Raw genomic sequence first — 14261 nt, 5'->3', positions numbered from 1 at the left:
TACAGATGAAGTTTTTGTTATTATGTAAAAAGGAGATCTCAAATAATCATGTGATCAATTTAGAGCAAATCTTGAGTGGTTAAAGGAAGCATGTGTGACATTTTACACATAAATACAGCAGAAATCAGTGTTTCAGTGAGTCATGACTGTCTACAATGGATGAGAAGCATGAGTCCCGCCAGCTGTATTGTTGTTGGAGCCGTGTTTACAAGATGCTTACATGGATTAAACGCCTTGGGTATGAAGCTATTTCAGTCGAGGACTAGAGAAAAGTAGAATAACAAGGCCTACTCACTACTTGGATGTCATGTAAACTGCCCTTTATTTTGTGACCAACACCAAAAAAAACAAAAGACAAAGCTACCGACAAACAAATTAAAGACATACATCAGCTACAAACCCCCCCCCCCTCCCAGATATTTCCCTGAAGATCAAAAGTAGAGCAAAAAAGGTGTTCAATTAAAACTGAAACATGATATGTCAAAGCTGATATAATCACTTTTCCTGCTGCCCCCAAGTGGCCAAAAAGAGCCTTAAAATGGAGAAAAAGGAGAAATAGGTCAACATAAAATATAAACATCATGATATCCTTATAACTTTTTGAAAGGGTTTCTGAGGCCAGTCTCCTCTGTAGACTAAAGAAGCTCGCCTTTGGCAGCAGATTGCTATTCAGCTCCCGCAGTTGAATCGAACTCTCCACTTTTATTTTGACACAGTACAATGCATTCTGTTTGAGCAATGTTCAAATGATCACTCTCGGGCAATAGTGTAATTATTTCTGGAGTTTATTTTAGTGTTTTTCTAACTCCACTCAGGAGGGATTCAGAGATGAAAACAAGAGGGAGCTTTGAGTCCATGTATACCCAACTCCCCCTCAAGCCTGTTTCTTAACATCACTTCAATTTGAAACACTCGTCTGGTGTAGTGAATTGGTATTTGCCTCGCTGTGGCACGCACAAACATTCATTTATCAATCTGTCCCCTCTCACATCCCCCCTCTTCATCTGTCTCGCTCAGCCACTTCCCTCTCTCTCACACACATTTTCCTTGTCTCCTTTCATTTCCCGCACTTCTCCCGGCCTTCTTCTTCAAACCCCTGTTTACTTTTTTTTTTTCTTTTTTTGTCATGGCCCTCACACCCCCCCTTCCTCTTTCGGTTTCTCTCCTCAGGACGGCACCACCTACTCATGAATACATCTGCGTCACTCTTCCCATGCAGCTACGTCAGAACCTACTTAAGACTCCTGGGGGGGGGGGGGTAAGTCACTCTCACCCACAAAGAGGAGTGTTTGAAGTGTGGAGGCAAGAGAGGGGAGAGGATTAGGATAATATGGAGGGGAGGGAATAGACAGAGCAAGGACATTTTAAAGGGGGGAAGATGGATGGAAGTAAGAAATGGAGCAAGAGAGAAATGTAAGAAGAGAAAAAAAGGAGGAGAGAAAAACAGGACGCAGAGATGGGTGTTAGAAGGCGGCATTTGTTTGAACATGTTGTGTGGTACAAATGTGTGCACTATAGAGTAGACATCCTATATATGCAGAATATATAGAAGCTCGAAAGAACTACAAGTTGTTCCAATAAGCTTTTATTTGCCCCAGTTCAGCATCCATTAAAAGTGAATATCTGCCAATCCAATCACAAAATCTGAGTGGATATTTCCATTTGGTTTTATTTTATTCTTTGTGCAGTGGGAACTTTTTGACAGCTGGTGTGCTGAGGAAAACAAACAGTGGATATAAAAAGGAACAGGTTTTATTTAGCAGACACTGATCCAGTATGGGATTTCTGAATCAGGATCAGGGATCTATCTCTTCCAGTTCTGGTTCATAGGTTCCTAAAATACATGTTTTGAAAGAAGACTGACCATTGTTTAGCTCTAAATGATAGAAATACTCAGACTGCAGTTTTAAAAAGGTTAATTTGATTCTTAAGATGAGAAAATATGTTTGTGGTTTTTAATCAAGAAAAAAGCAAGCTGGCTGTGTCTCTTTCAACTTCGTTCACGTGACAGCATGTCCAGAGACTTAACTTATTCAGTCTTTAATGCTCCTTAATGCATGCCGTAAAACGCTGTATTTTCCCATCTAAATCCTCTTTATAAGATTACCTTTATTGTGCTATGACCCACTTTGCTCCAAAATCCTGGAAGTCAGGATCACAGCTGGGAAACTTCAATTTAAGCAGCCTTTTAGGGCTTTGGCTGTGCGGAAGCTCAACCCAGACATCAACTGGTATTGCTCTGACAATCCCTCATTGATCTCCTCTCTTTTCTTTTAGGGACAATGAGCTCTCAGAAAAGGAAGGGGAGGAGTGAAAAAAGGACCTCTACATGATTAGAAATGTTCTGCATTCAAATCTGTCATCCAGCTCAAACTACATTTTTTCATTGCCTTGCTGTCTCTGCAGAAACACCAGGATGATGGCTCCCTCCCAGTCTCATCCCACTGAAGCTCTTACATCATCATCAGCGTCAGCGGTGCCCCAGTCTGGATCGCTAAAGATGGATCACATCGAAACTGGCAGTTATTATAAGGAGACCAAAAATATTCCCTCCTGCACATTCACCAGGATACCTAAACATGGAGTCAGGAATTCAGTGGTTAAAATAAGGACTGGGTGAGGTGAATCTGTTGGGTCAGAATGCTGATCTGTGACTCAAACTCCACACAAACATTATCCCTCTTCTCCACACATATTACTCTGGTTTGTCTAGTTGCAATAACTGAATACATTCTCTTTTTTTACATAATCTCTCCATCAGTCTGCCATCTTTATGTCGCCCTCTTTATTAAGAGGTGTGGCTTACGGAGAAGAGCCATCTGTCATTGTCACACTTGATGGTGAAGCTGATCCTGACAGGCTACTATAAATATTATCATGACATATGTGACAGAAACACAAACATCTGCAGATATTACAGAACCATAGAGGTTAGGTCATTTTGTTATGTTTCATTTTAAATACAAAAGAGTAAATACTAAGTGCACACTCTGAGATCGTTTTTGGGGCATTTTGATTATTACAACAAATGAATTGAATGAAAACAATGAGAACAACTAAAGAAGCTGTGTACAGATTCAACATTTAGCACTCCTTCTCACGCACGCACGCACACACACACAGCTCCTCAGGATCATCAGATCTTAGTCTACAGCTCAGTGTTATTCTTCTTCTTTCTGGAAGATTGATTTCAATCATGGATTGAGCAGTGCAAGTGTGTGTGTGTGTGTGTGTGTGTGTGTGTGTGTGTGTGTGTGTGTGTGTGTGTGTGTGTGTGTGTGTGTGTGTGTGTGTGTGTGTGCGATGCCTCTTCACCGTGTCTGTGTAACCCACTCTCTTGCACACTGAGGCTGATGGGACAGCAGTCAAACATGTGAGGAGAGAGATGGGGATCCATGAGCTGAATGTAAAGAGCTGACCAATACCTTAAATAGGAAAAGATCATACAGAGCTTCTGAACAGTGCAAACCTGGAGAGAACAATCTGTTTGGTGACTCTATTCTTACCAGACAGTACACAAATACAACACAGAAAAGGAAGTTTAATAGCCACGAAAAATTGTCTATCATGCATTCAGGCTTTATCCTTGTCAGGCCATTACTGATGCATTTAAAAGCTGAACACATCCATCCATACATACATACATACTGTATAGTTAATCTAAAGTGTTTCATATTATAGTGATTAATAATTTTGATGTTAAGTATAAAACAATTTGGGCCTATGCCATTCACATCCAAACTGTCGTTTTTTGTCTCCTGAGGCCAACATGCATTCCTTATTGCTGTGTGACTGTGAGGCCAGCCAGAATGTATCTTTACCTTCAAGCAGAACGTCATGATTGTTTTTATCTTGTTGCCATATGTAGACAAATGTTGAACTTTGGCTGAGGTGCTGCATTTCTTTCTGTCGCTGTCTACCCAGCTGTCCAATCACAGTGATGGAGTTGCACAGTGAAGACCCACAACTGTCTCCTCCAACATGTATGATGAACAACAAACATGATGATCAGACACTGATATGCTTCTTACTGACTGGTGGGTCCATGCTTCCTATGTGCTGCAGCTTTCCCTTCATCCTGAGTAAGTACTTAATCCTGTGCCAATTTACACCGAGATTCCTTTTTTCAGCTGAAAAAAATCACTCTGCCTCTGAAGTATACACTCTCAAAGATCCCCGGCCTGGAGTTGTCAGGTTTACAAGTGTTTTAGGTGGAAAACAAACCCGGATTGGTTAGTGATCGGTGCATAACCAGCTCACAACGAAAACAGAGGAAGCCTACTCAAACATTGCACTAGCTCATTTTTGTACCAATAGTTTAAATTATAATTAGTTCTTAAATTTTCTGTGTTCTATATTCCAATTTAAAAAAAAATAGCCTTTTATAAATGAACATACAGCATGTTGTATTGCACATGTGCAGTACGTAGAGGCTCTTTTTCTTTCACATGGTGATTATAATGATGTAATTATAATTATAATGAATTATAATTATATTAGACAATGGATGTGAAGCAAGTAAAAACTGAACCTAAGTTACAGATTGCTCTTCATTCATAATTATCTCAATGGGTAAAATCTAGTTGTTGCACTGGCTAAAAACAGATGCTTTCCCTGAGCATTGGCGTAAATAGCAGAGAAGAGACTTTCGACATGTTGGGGGAATTTTTGTTAGGTAGCATTGAAGCATTTAGGATTTCCCTGGAGATGCTGAACAATGGGGCTGAAAACAAGGATGCCTGGGTGTCCCTGATCATCCAGTTGCCAAGGAAACCAAGTACAGAATAAGTGGAGAAAAAAATGGATGCAAGGATTGATACAATGAAATGGAAAGTTTAAGAGTCAAAGAAATTGTCCTTTAGAAGGAAAAAAAATCCTAATCCTAATAAATGTTAAAAACCCCTACATATTACCATAATAAATATACTTTCTATGTAAAAAACTAAAGGGTGCTCCATTGTAATTACTGACATCTGTAGGGACATATTTGTGCAACCATATTGCACTTGTTATTTTCTCCAGGCGTCACCAATTATGTACATAAGCACTTAAACACACAAGCAGACGTCCATACAGCGAGCAGCCTGGGTTTCCTCAGGAACTTTGCCTTTTTCAAAACCTTTGAATAAATAAACAGCACCACCATGAAACATGGCGAGTTAGATTCAACTTGAGTTTGTTTCAAGAATCATGAACAGAGCTGAACCAATTTTTATAAAAAACTAACGTCTAACACTGCTGAATGTACTTTTAGAGCTAAAGAAAATTACACATGCAGAGACAAGATTTCCTGCAGGCTATGATAAAAACAGACATGTTGTGAGTTTATTTGTATCTTGAAATAAACTGCATACAGACACATTAAACTGGTAAATCACAACACTGCAGAATAAAATGGACAACAAATATGGGTAAAAGATTAGCTTGACTTATAAACAATTACCACAAGACTGTGTGTGCCTATGAGATTAACAGAGAACATACACCACTGAAAGCATGCAGAGTAGACATGGTGACATTATCAGTGATTGAAGTGAAGGTAGTTGTAGGTCTTATGCTAAAAACTGTTGGACTGATGGTGAGGAAATGAGACCCCGTCCCCCTGACTCTCTAATTCCAACCTGGAGTTGAACCAAACAACCTCTACATGATTCAATTTGTCCGCCTCATTAGGCAGCAGTGATTGAAAATACAGACCAGACTTGTGAGGCTGTTATGCGCTGTGACCTCGACCATGCATGGAAAAGCTCCCTTTAACGTTTTTTGAATCTACTGTGATTGTTTTCAGCTCGGCCGGCGGGGGCCAATCCCAGCAGCAGCTGTGAATGTGATTCCCGGGTCGGTGACCAATCAGGACTGCCGTCACATCCAGCAGAAGAGTCTTACTTAAATCGATTTCTGCTGACAGTCTGAAAGACCTGAGGCTAACCTTCAGGTTTTTGTGTCAAGAAAAAGAAATTTGCATGATTGATGATGCAATGATTAAATGGAGCTGTTTGTACTCTTTAATAACAACAAATCAATGAAGTTTACTTAAATTGTACTAAAAATTTAATATGATACTCAGCATTAAAGACCTACAAAATCCATGCTTGCAAATAATTAAGGTAACTAAGGTAAAAAGATAGGCGACATGCTGGGTGGTGCTCAAAGACATGAGTAACTGACATGAAGGATCCAGATTTTGTTTTTCCATCCAAGATCAGCACTATTATTCATATCAACACATGCACTGAATAATCCAGATTAGCATTTTCAATAAATGAATATACATATCACAATGTAGGCTGCTATGAGTCAGTATTAAGATGTAGAAGAGTCAGAATGAGGACACTTTAAGTTTTAATATGAAGGCACAGAAGCAACACAACAAACTTTGCAGACATTCAACCCAAACATAAATTCAATTTTAACTGTGAATTCTCATCTGACTCACAACAAGTTCATAAATACATAGTTTCATTCACACAAGAAGTACCCTGGTAATTTAAGGGACTATGGCATGGACACAATGTCTAAAGGTAAGAACACAGTCAAAATTGGGCACAATTAATCTATAAATGTCCGAGGATAAACGGTGTAAGTGGTTTTACAGAGTGTGGCTAATGTGCTAGCCTTGTGTTATGAACTGCTCCTGCTCCTGCTAAATAGACCAGGTGAAGCTAACATGGTTTACACACATCTTTATTTTCAGAATCACGCTGCTCCTAAGACATGCTATCTGCCCACTGTACTCGCTTACATCTGAATAATAGTGGTAAAGCAGACCCATTTAACACAGCTGGTCTTTGGCTTCAGCCTCAGCGAGAGGCAGGTGGATGGACTGCAGTTTGATCATAACATCTGACCAGCATCTAATGCCCAAATATTAATAATTTGTTACAACGATTCGTATTTCTGGTAGGGACTTGAGATGGATTTGACGTTAAAATGTTCCGTTCAAGTTAAATTGCACATTTCTAAATGTGACCCAACCAAAACATTACAGACTATAACTAAGCAAAGGCCTTTGATTGTAGTTCATATCTGTGGAGCTGTTAAGTCAGTGTAGACCCTAAAAGAAATCTTATACATTAATGGGTAAGTTTAATATTGACAACTGTTTGAGGTTTTATTTTAATGGGTGTGATCTTTTTTTTTACTGCTTAGAAAGGCTTTAGGGAAGCCTAAATTGCAATGACTTGCTAATAGATGAATAAATATCAAGGGCAAAACACGATCAGTAAAGTTACCCAAGTTATGTTTGTTTTCCCTTCATTTAGTCAGTGTTGTCTGTTGCTGTTTTATTTTGTACTTACCCTTGTCTCTGTCTTCCAGATCCTGCTCATCATGTTCCTGCCTTGTGTGTCAGCTCGGCCCTGATTACCCTCACCTGTGTGTCGTTATTCCCTGATTGTCTGCGCATAGATCCCTGCCTTTCCTTCCTCCTGTTGCCAGTTCATAGTATGTTCTTGTCTCACCTAGTCCTAGTGTTAGCCATGTGAGTTTACTAGTGTTTTTGACCCTTTGGCTGCCTTTTTTGGGGTTTATTATGATCCCATTTTTATTTTGTTCCCTTGTCTACACAACAGCATAAGATGATGGTTTGTTCCAGTTGAAAACCACAACTGGAATAACTGATTTTATCCAACATTATAATCACATTTGTTCTTGATGTCATGGTTTTGTTTCTGTGTTTCGTCTTGTTTTGGTTTTCGTTCTTTCCCTCGTGTTCTGTGTGTATGTGATTCCTGGTGTGGTTGCTTTGGTCTTTGGTGCGTTTCTCTGTGTCCTTGTGTCCTTCTGTGTTGTCTGTGGGCTTGTTTCCTGTTACTTCTGTTCTTAGTTTGGTGTTTTATGTTTCTTTGTTTTGTTTTAAGTGTTTCCTGTTTTATTTTGTAATATCTTGTGTTAGTTTAAATGTTTTTAGTGTCAGGTTTTACTTTGTACTTGTCCTCAGTTTTCTGGTCTTGTGCTTTGTTCCTTGTGTTTCCCTCCTGTCTGATTACCCTGATTGTCCTCACCTTAGTGTCACCTGTATCCAATTAACCCTGCCTATTTAATCTGTGTTTCCTCAGTCTCTTGTCGGTTCATTGTTGTTTGCAGTCTGTCAGTTCAGTGTCTTTACTAGAAGTTACTTGTATCCCTGTGTTCTATGCTCCCTGGATTTGCCTTGTTTTTCTCTGCTTGGTTTTGGATTTATTTGAGTAAGTTTTGTTTAATAAATATGTTCGTTTTCCTCCAATTGGGTCCCCTTCCCTGTTTTCTGCCTGCTCGAAGCGTGACACTTGAAAGACAACAGAAAAAAAAAATCACTAACAACCCGATAGCTAGAATTGAATTAAACTATAAAACATTTTAAAGGCCATCATATGCAACACGATCGTTGAAACAAATTAAGACACGGTTAAAAGGCACATTCAAAAAGTACAAATGATTCTCTCTGCAGTGTTCATGTTTCAAATTGTCTTACAATGTTCTTTTTTTCTTTGCTTGAGGATTATAACCAGTAAAAATCCTCTACTTATCCATGTAAAAATGTTCTCCATGCCAACAATATCAATTGATTTCATATACTTTCAAGTGAGGGGGGCTAATCGCTGTGACAGTGAAAATGTCTCTGGATGAAAATGTCAACTGTGTGAAAAACAATGACACCAGGCGTGGAGCAAAAGCTGCAAAATGAAATAAGATATTCCAACGTGATTTATCCTGGTGCCAAGTCAACAAGCTCGCATTGAGTTAAACACAAGAAGGCTCTCAACAAAGAAGGTTGCCTCGATTTGTTTTTGTCGGGAGTACTCATCCTCAGCTAGGCAGTCAAAAATAGCTCGCTCCTGATGCAAATGGAAAGATGAAAGCATGAAAGAAAAGGCACTTTGGGGAAAGACAATGCGTTCCATGTTAATTGTGCTAGCTTGTGCTACATGGCGTTTCAGCATGCATGAAGACGTGAGACTAAGTGCGAGCAGAAGTGTCTCCTGTGTGAGGTAATGAATTGCGTCTCAAATAAAAAGTTTATACATGAAATCATAGGCCATTTTACTGCACTTCATACTATCTCTACGGTGCAGATATATTTTAACAAATGTCAAAATGTCAAAATCATTATCTCATCTCAAGTGACGCCTAATCATTTTCAGCAGTTTGTGCTGTTTGACATCCCAAGTGTGATCTATGTCTTTACATAATGTCCTCCCATTCCCATTCTGGAAAACCATTATAAATTAATGAAACCTCACAAATGGTTGCTCTCCAGATTATAAATTAAAATTTTAATTATCGTGACGCACTCAGGCAGGAAGTTTCCAGGACAGCATGAGATATGAAACCAGTCCATGGAAGAAGGGATCACAAAGGTGAAGCTATGTAATAACAGCAGAAGGTCACGGTATTATGCATTTGTGGCTTCTCATATTGTGAGGGGCAAAATATGGCAGATTCTGTTTTTGTTGGACTTCTATGCTGATTTCATACAAGCTTTGATAAAAGCCTCCAGAAGTTTGGCATGACGAGTCAAACAATTCTTATTAAGCATCGTCAAACATTTGAGTGAAAATAGACTTCAAGGTCAGAATCTGCTCAAACGTATATAAATATGTATTGGGTCCAGCTGCTAAAAGGTGAGTTTCAAAATGCTTTGCTATCCATATTATTAGCAGACAGATTGAATGTTTGTTGAGGTGCTCCTATACTCATGAATGGTATGAATGACGCTGCATAGCATTAGCTCTATTACTACAGAGCTAAAGTCACACTAAACGGTCCACACTAAAAATTAAATCTCAAACAGTCTATATACAACTGCGGCTGAAAAAAGTTCTTATTGAAGGTTGGCAATCAACACCCATAGTCAGTACCGTAATAAGTTAGGACTATGTTAATGCTAAGTGTTAAACGCCACTGGTGATCATTCTTATCCTTTTTTTAGTCCATTTATTGTGCTTTTATATTATATATATTTGAGCCTAATGATGTCCAATCCAAAGCAAATAGAGAAGCTTAAAACAATTATTTCCACTTTAGACTGAACGTTTCTTTCAACAGTGTTTAAAGCATGCTATCATTTATATCAGAACTTTAAATTCTTCTACATCCGGGAAAGGTTATTGTGTTTTTCGGTTTCCGCTAGCTTTAGGCCCTGCTAGAAATGTCCAAAGAACCAACATAGAAAATCTTATATGATTTGTCTGTATTGGATGAATAACACCCCCCCCCCCCCCACCCAAAGAAATAATTCTATCTACCATCTATTTTTCTCTCTCTGCATGTCTGTTGTCGATTTGTCTCAGCTTTATTTCACTAGCAGGTCCCCATGAACAAAACACAGACATGTTCACCAGCTGCTGCTGTGCTTTGCAGATAGATAGGTTAAAAGTTGCATGTACCTCCTCCCCTCTGCTTTGAACAGTTGGTGCTCTGTTACATTCACAGCTTTTACATAACTGAATCTCACAGGACCATTACAGTATACAGTCCCAAAGTGTATTTTCCTCTCTACTTTGAGTTTGCAGTCAGTGCCAAATGTTTTGTACTAAACATGATAGCATGTTTGCTCTGTGTGAATATAGTGTGATACACATAGCCCACTTTTTTATTCTATATATTCTTACACATGAAATGAATCAAACATTAAAAAAATGCAAGGCTACAGACTAGTATCAAGTGTGCTTTTTCCCTTATTGATTCCTCTTATACTTTTCATGGTGAAGTATTAAGCCCCAAATCCTGTTGAATTAGGATAAAAGTCCTCTGTCATAGTTGAATTAATGACACTGCTGTTGTTTGCATAAAAGAAGCAGCTAAATTTAAGTAACAGGATTTAAGCTGCCCCTCTATGCTACTTTTTGGCCCAATTTCCTCCATTTTGAAGATATATTTGTCTGGCTAAAAAGTGGGCCAGGATCTTCCCATGAGCCTCCACATGCAGACAGGAATAAGATTTATTACCCAGAATACCCCACAGGGGAACACTGTCCCCTGCCCTGTCTAGGCAGAATCAATGAAACATGCAGGGGAGAGGAGAAGAGTGGAAAAGAGCAAGACGAAGGGGAGAAGTAACGGCTATTTCGGATTACAGATCACCCTGGAGAGAGAAATAGACAAAGAGAGAGAGAAAGAAGGAGAGGGGGTGACAAAGAAATAGAGAGTGAAAGAGAACACTGTGGAAAGACAATGCAGAGGAAAAATAGAAAAGGGCAAAGTAGAAAGGTTCTTCACCAAATATAGTGTTGGTAAATGAAGTACAGATGAGCTCTATGCAGTTGTTTTCTGTCTTTTGACTTTTTAGCCCTGAGCGTGAAGACGCCTACTCAACTCACAAGTTGCAGAAACTGAGTGGGAAACTTTTAACTGAAAAAAAGCAGAAGAAAGAAAGTTTTATTTGAAGAAGCTATAATCAATATTTTATTATCAAAAACACAAGCCTACGAGTAAATGAAAGAGAGAGCTTGTTGGGATGAAAATACAGAAGATAGAAGCCTGAATCTGTAGATCTTCTCAGTTTTATGGAGATTACAAGAATATGATTAGTGTACTGTTATTTTAGGTTTCCTTGTCCACAACGTTACTCTCAATCACAGGGCCAAATATATTTTAAAAAAAATAGAGGTTGATGAAGCTGGTGGAGACCAAAAACATAGTCAAAAGACAAGTAAATGTTGGGATTAGCTTCTCCATGGGAAAAGAGGGATGCTGAAGGTTACTCCCTAAATGCTGCCTATGCAATTAGCTACTGGAAGCTGAAAAGCTATTTATATTATTTTCATGTTTACATCTTGTCTCTGCTGACCCAAATGGCCAAAAAACAGTTAATGCAAGTTTAAATTCTAGGGCGACATAAACTGTGCTAAACTGACGATCATGTGTTAGATATGATAGATTATAGATTCCAAAGTAAAAGCATTAAATGGCACCTTAAACCTGCATTCTCTTCATCGGCCAGCAGGGGCAGAATCTGCTGGTTAAAAAAAGAATACGGTTGCGTTAAACCAAATAATATAAATGACCTGTGGCAACATTTATTTTTTATTCTGCATGTACAATTTTCGAAAGATGTTTATGATACGAATACATTGTTCTAAGTTATCATCAATAAAACAGCGAATGTGATTGACATGGTTTAATCCCAACAACCTGCCAAACAAGAAAGCATCGTAACTGTGTGTATTCATCCTGTTGACCAGTCAGCAATAAAATGTAGGGAAAGAAAAAAGAAAAGAAAAGAGTTCATCGAAACATGTTATGATCCTTTACATACTGAGTGATCTTGAGAGACAAGTTGAGAACCAGTAAGCTGTAACATAACCTGAATGTGATATTTTACCCATAAATATAGCAGTAATCCAGTAAATCCTCTGTAAATGTCTCTATGAGTCATGACTCTCTACAATGAGTGGCTGGAGTCCTGCCGGCTGTGTTATTGTTAGGCTGTGTTTACATAATGTTTACATGGAAAGGACGGCCTTGTGAAAAGGAGAACAACATAGCCTACTCACTGCTTATTTGGCTTTCACATAAATGATTTTAGATCACGGTAATTTCGTGTCAATTGATTTGCAATATGAAGCAATGACTAAACCTAAGTGTGGGAAAATTAGCCTGCTAACGCAACAATATAGGACACAGGCGATTGCAGCTCGAGCAAAGGACAGCTGTACCTACTGCTTGCGCTCAATGGTGTATTGTATGAGGAGAGCGGAGGCTTTAGAATAGTGGAAGTATTGCCAAATAACAGTTTGTTTTGGTTTAGTGCTGGTTCTCGGGGGCGACATCTACTGGATCAAAAAGTCACATATTCTTCCTTTAAAAACAGAAATCCCTTCTTCTATGCTAACAATTTTAATTTCTTGATTTTATTTCATCTCTTCTGACAACACATATATTGAGATGTTGGGGTGTTGTATACATGTATGCAATGACTCACTTAATCAATGTGTCAAAACAAAGTCTGAGTCCTCAATCATTCTCAGTCATCGTGTCAGCTCTATCACACTCTGCTTATTTAGCCAAAGTCTCTTAACTTTGGCTCAGCTTCAGTTTATTGTCCCACCTCTCATCCATCAGGTATTGATGATCTATCAGCAGACTCCACTGTGTGCTTTATTAAAATGGACTTTGTCCGAGTGCTCAAAGCAATTCGCAGTCAGGCATCAAAGAGATATATTAACAAATGCATTTTGTGACAACGGAAGCTGGACATGTTTAAGGCTGTAGAAAACTAGACTGAAATGATATAGAATAGAGATTGTTAAAGGAATCCTTTCAATCTAAGTCCTTCGAATTGAACTCATGTAGTGTTCTGTAAAGTAAAAGCCTCCTTGTAAAAAAAAACTTTAGATACATACAGATGTTCCTGTATTTACATGTATAAACCTTTGAAACAGTAACTCTTGTAAATCTCCCTTGCTAAATTATTTAAGGACTTAGAAAGAAGATTTATGGTAAAAAGCAACAACTAAATGACTAAGGTAAGGAAAGGTGCTACTTTCATGCTGACAGAAAGCTCCTGAAAAACTCTTTATGAGCTTTATGTGTGAACGCAAATAGCCACATTTTTCACTCGGACATTATCCCGACATTAAAAAATTACAGGGGTGAGACGCCTCTATAATTTTTTCAGCAGCCATTCCTAGTGAGCTGATGTGAGAACAATAATTTAGGGACCTGCTTTACATTTACTGTTCATCAATATTTAACTCTTTTGACCCCCTCTGGACATGGCTCTCGAGTGGTATTTTAAAGGTCGACTCCCAAACCACTGATTTGTTTAAAGGGCTCATTGGACTACATAGTTTTTTAATGATGCATTTTTGGACATATTAAATTATAGAGCATATTTAGAATAAGACCCTCATCAGGGTATAGCATCCTGTATCCTTTACAATGCAGCAGTGCTTGTCTTCTTGTGATTTCCAGCCGTTGCTGACAGCTCTTCAAAAACACTCAACGCAGCTTTCCTGGCACGTCTGTTTGCTTTTAAACACCGCTGATCGACTCATTCAACAGCCGCTCAGAGAGTCCAGGAGCCACTGTGCAGAGCGACACTAACAGATGGTAAGCGCGTGTTTGTGTACATACAGCACATATGTAGGTCAGGTACACCACAGTTGCTGGTTGCCATGGGAACTGGGTATCAAACATGACTGCATTCTCAGAGGAAAAAAAATGGTCTTGTGGCCAAGCTGTGGCTCTCGCACCTCTCATCCCCTCTCAGCGGTTAACCCTTTCAGATTATCACGCAGATTATGGGGAGAGAAAGATAACATCGTGAAACATCCTTT

This window comes from Symphodus melops (genome assembly GCF_947650265.1).
Source record: "Symphodus melops genome assembly, chromosome: 21".
Classification (NCBI taxonomy): domain Eukaryota; kingdom Metazoa; phylum Chordata; class Actinopteri; order Labriformes; family Labridae; genus Symphodus; species Symphodus melops.
Note: the sequence above shows the minus strand (reverse complement) of the source record.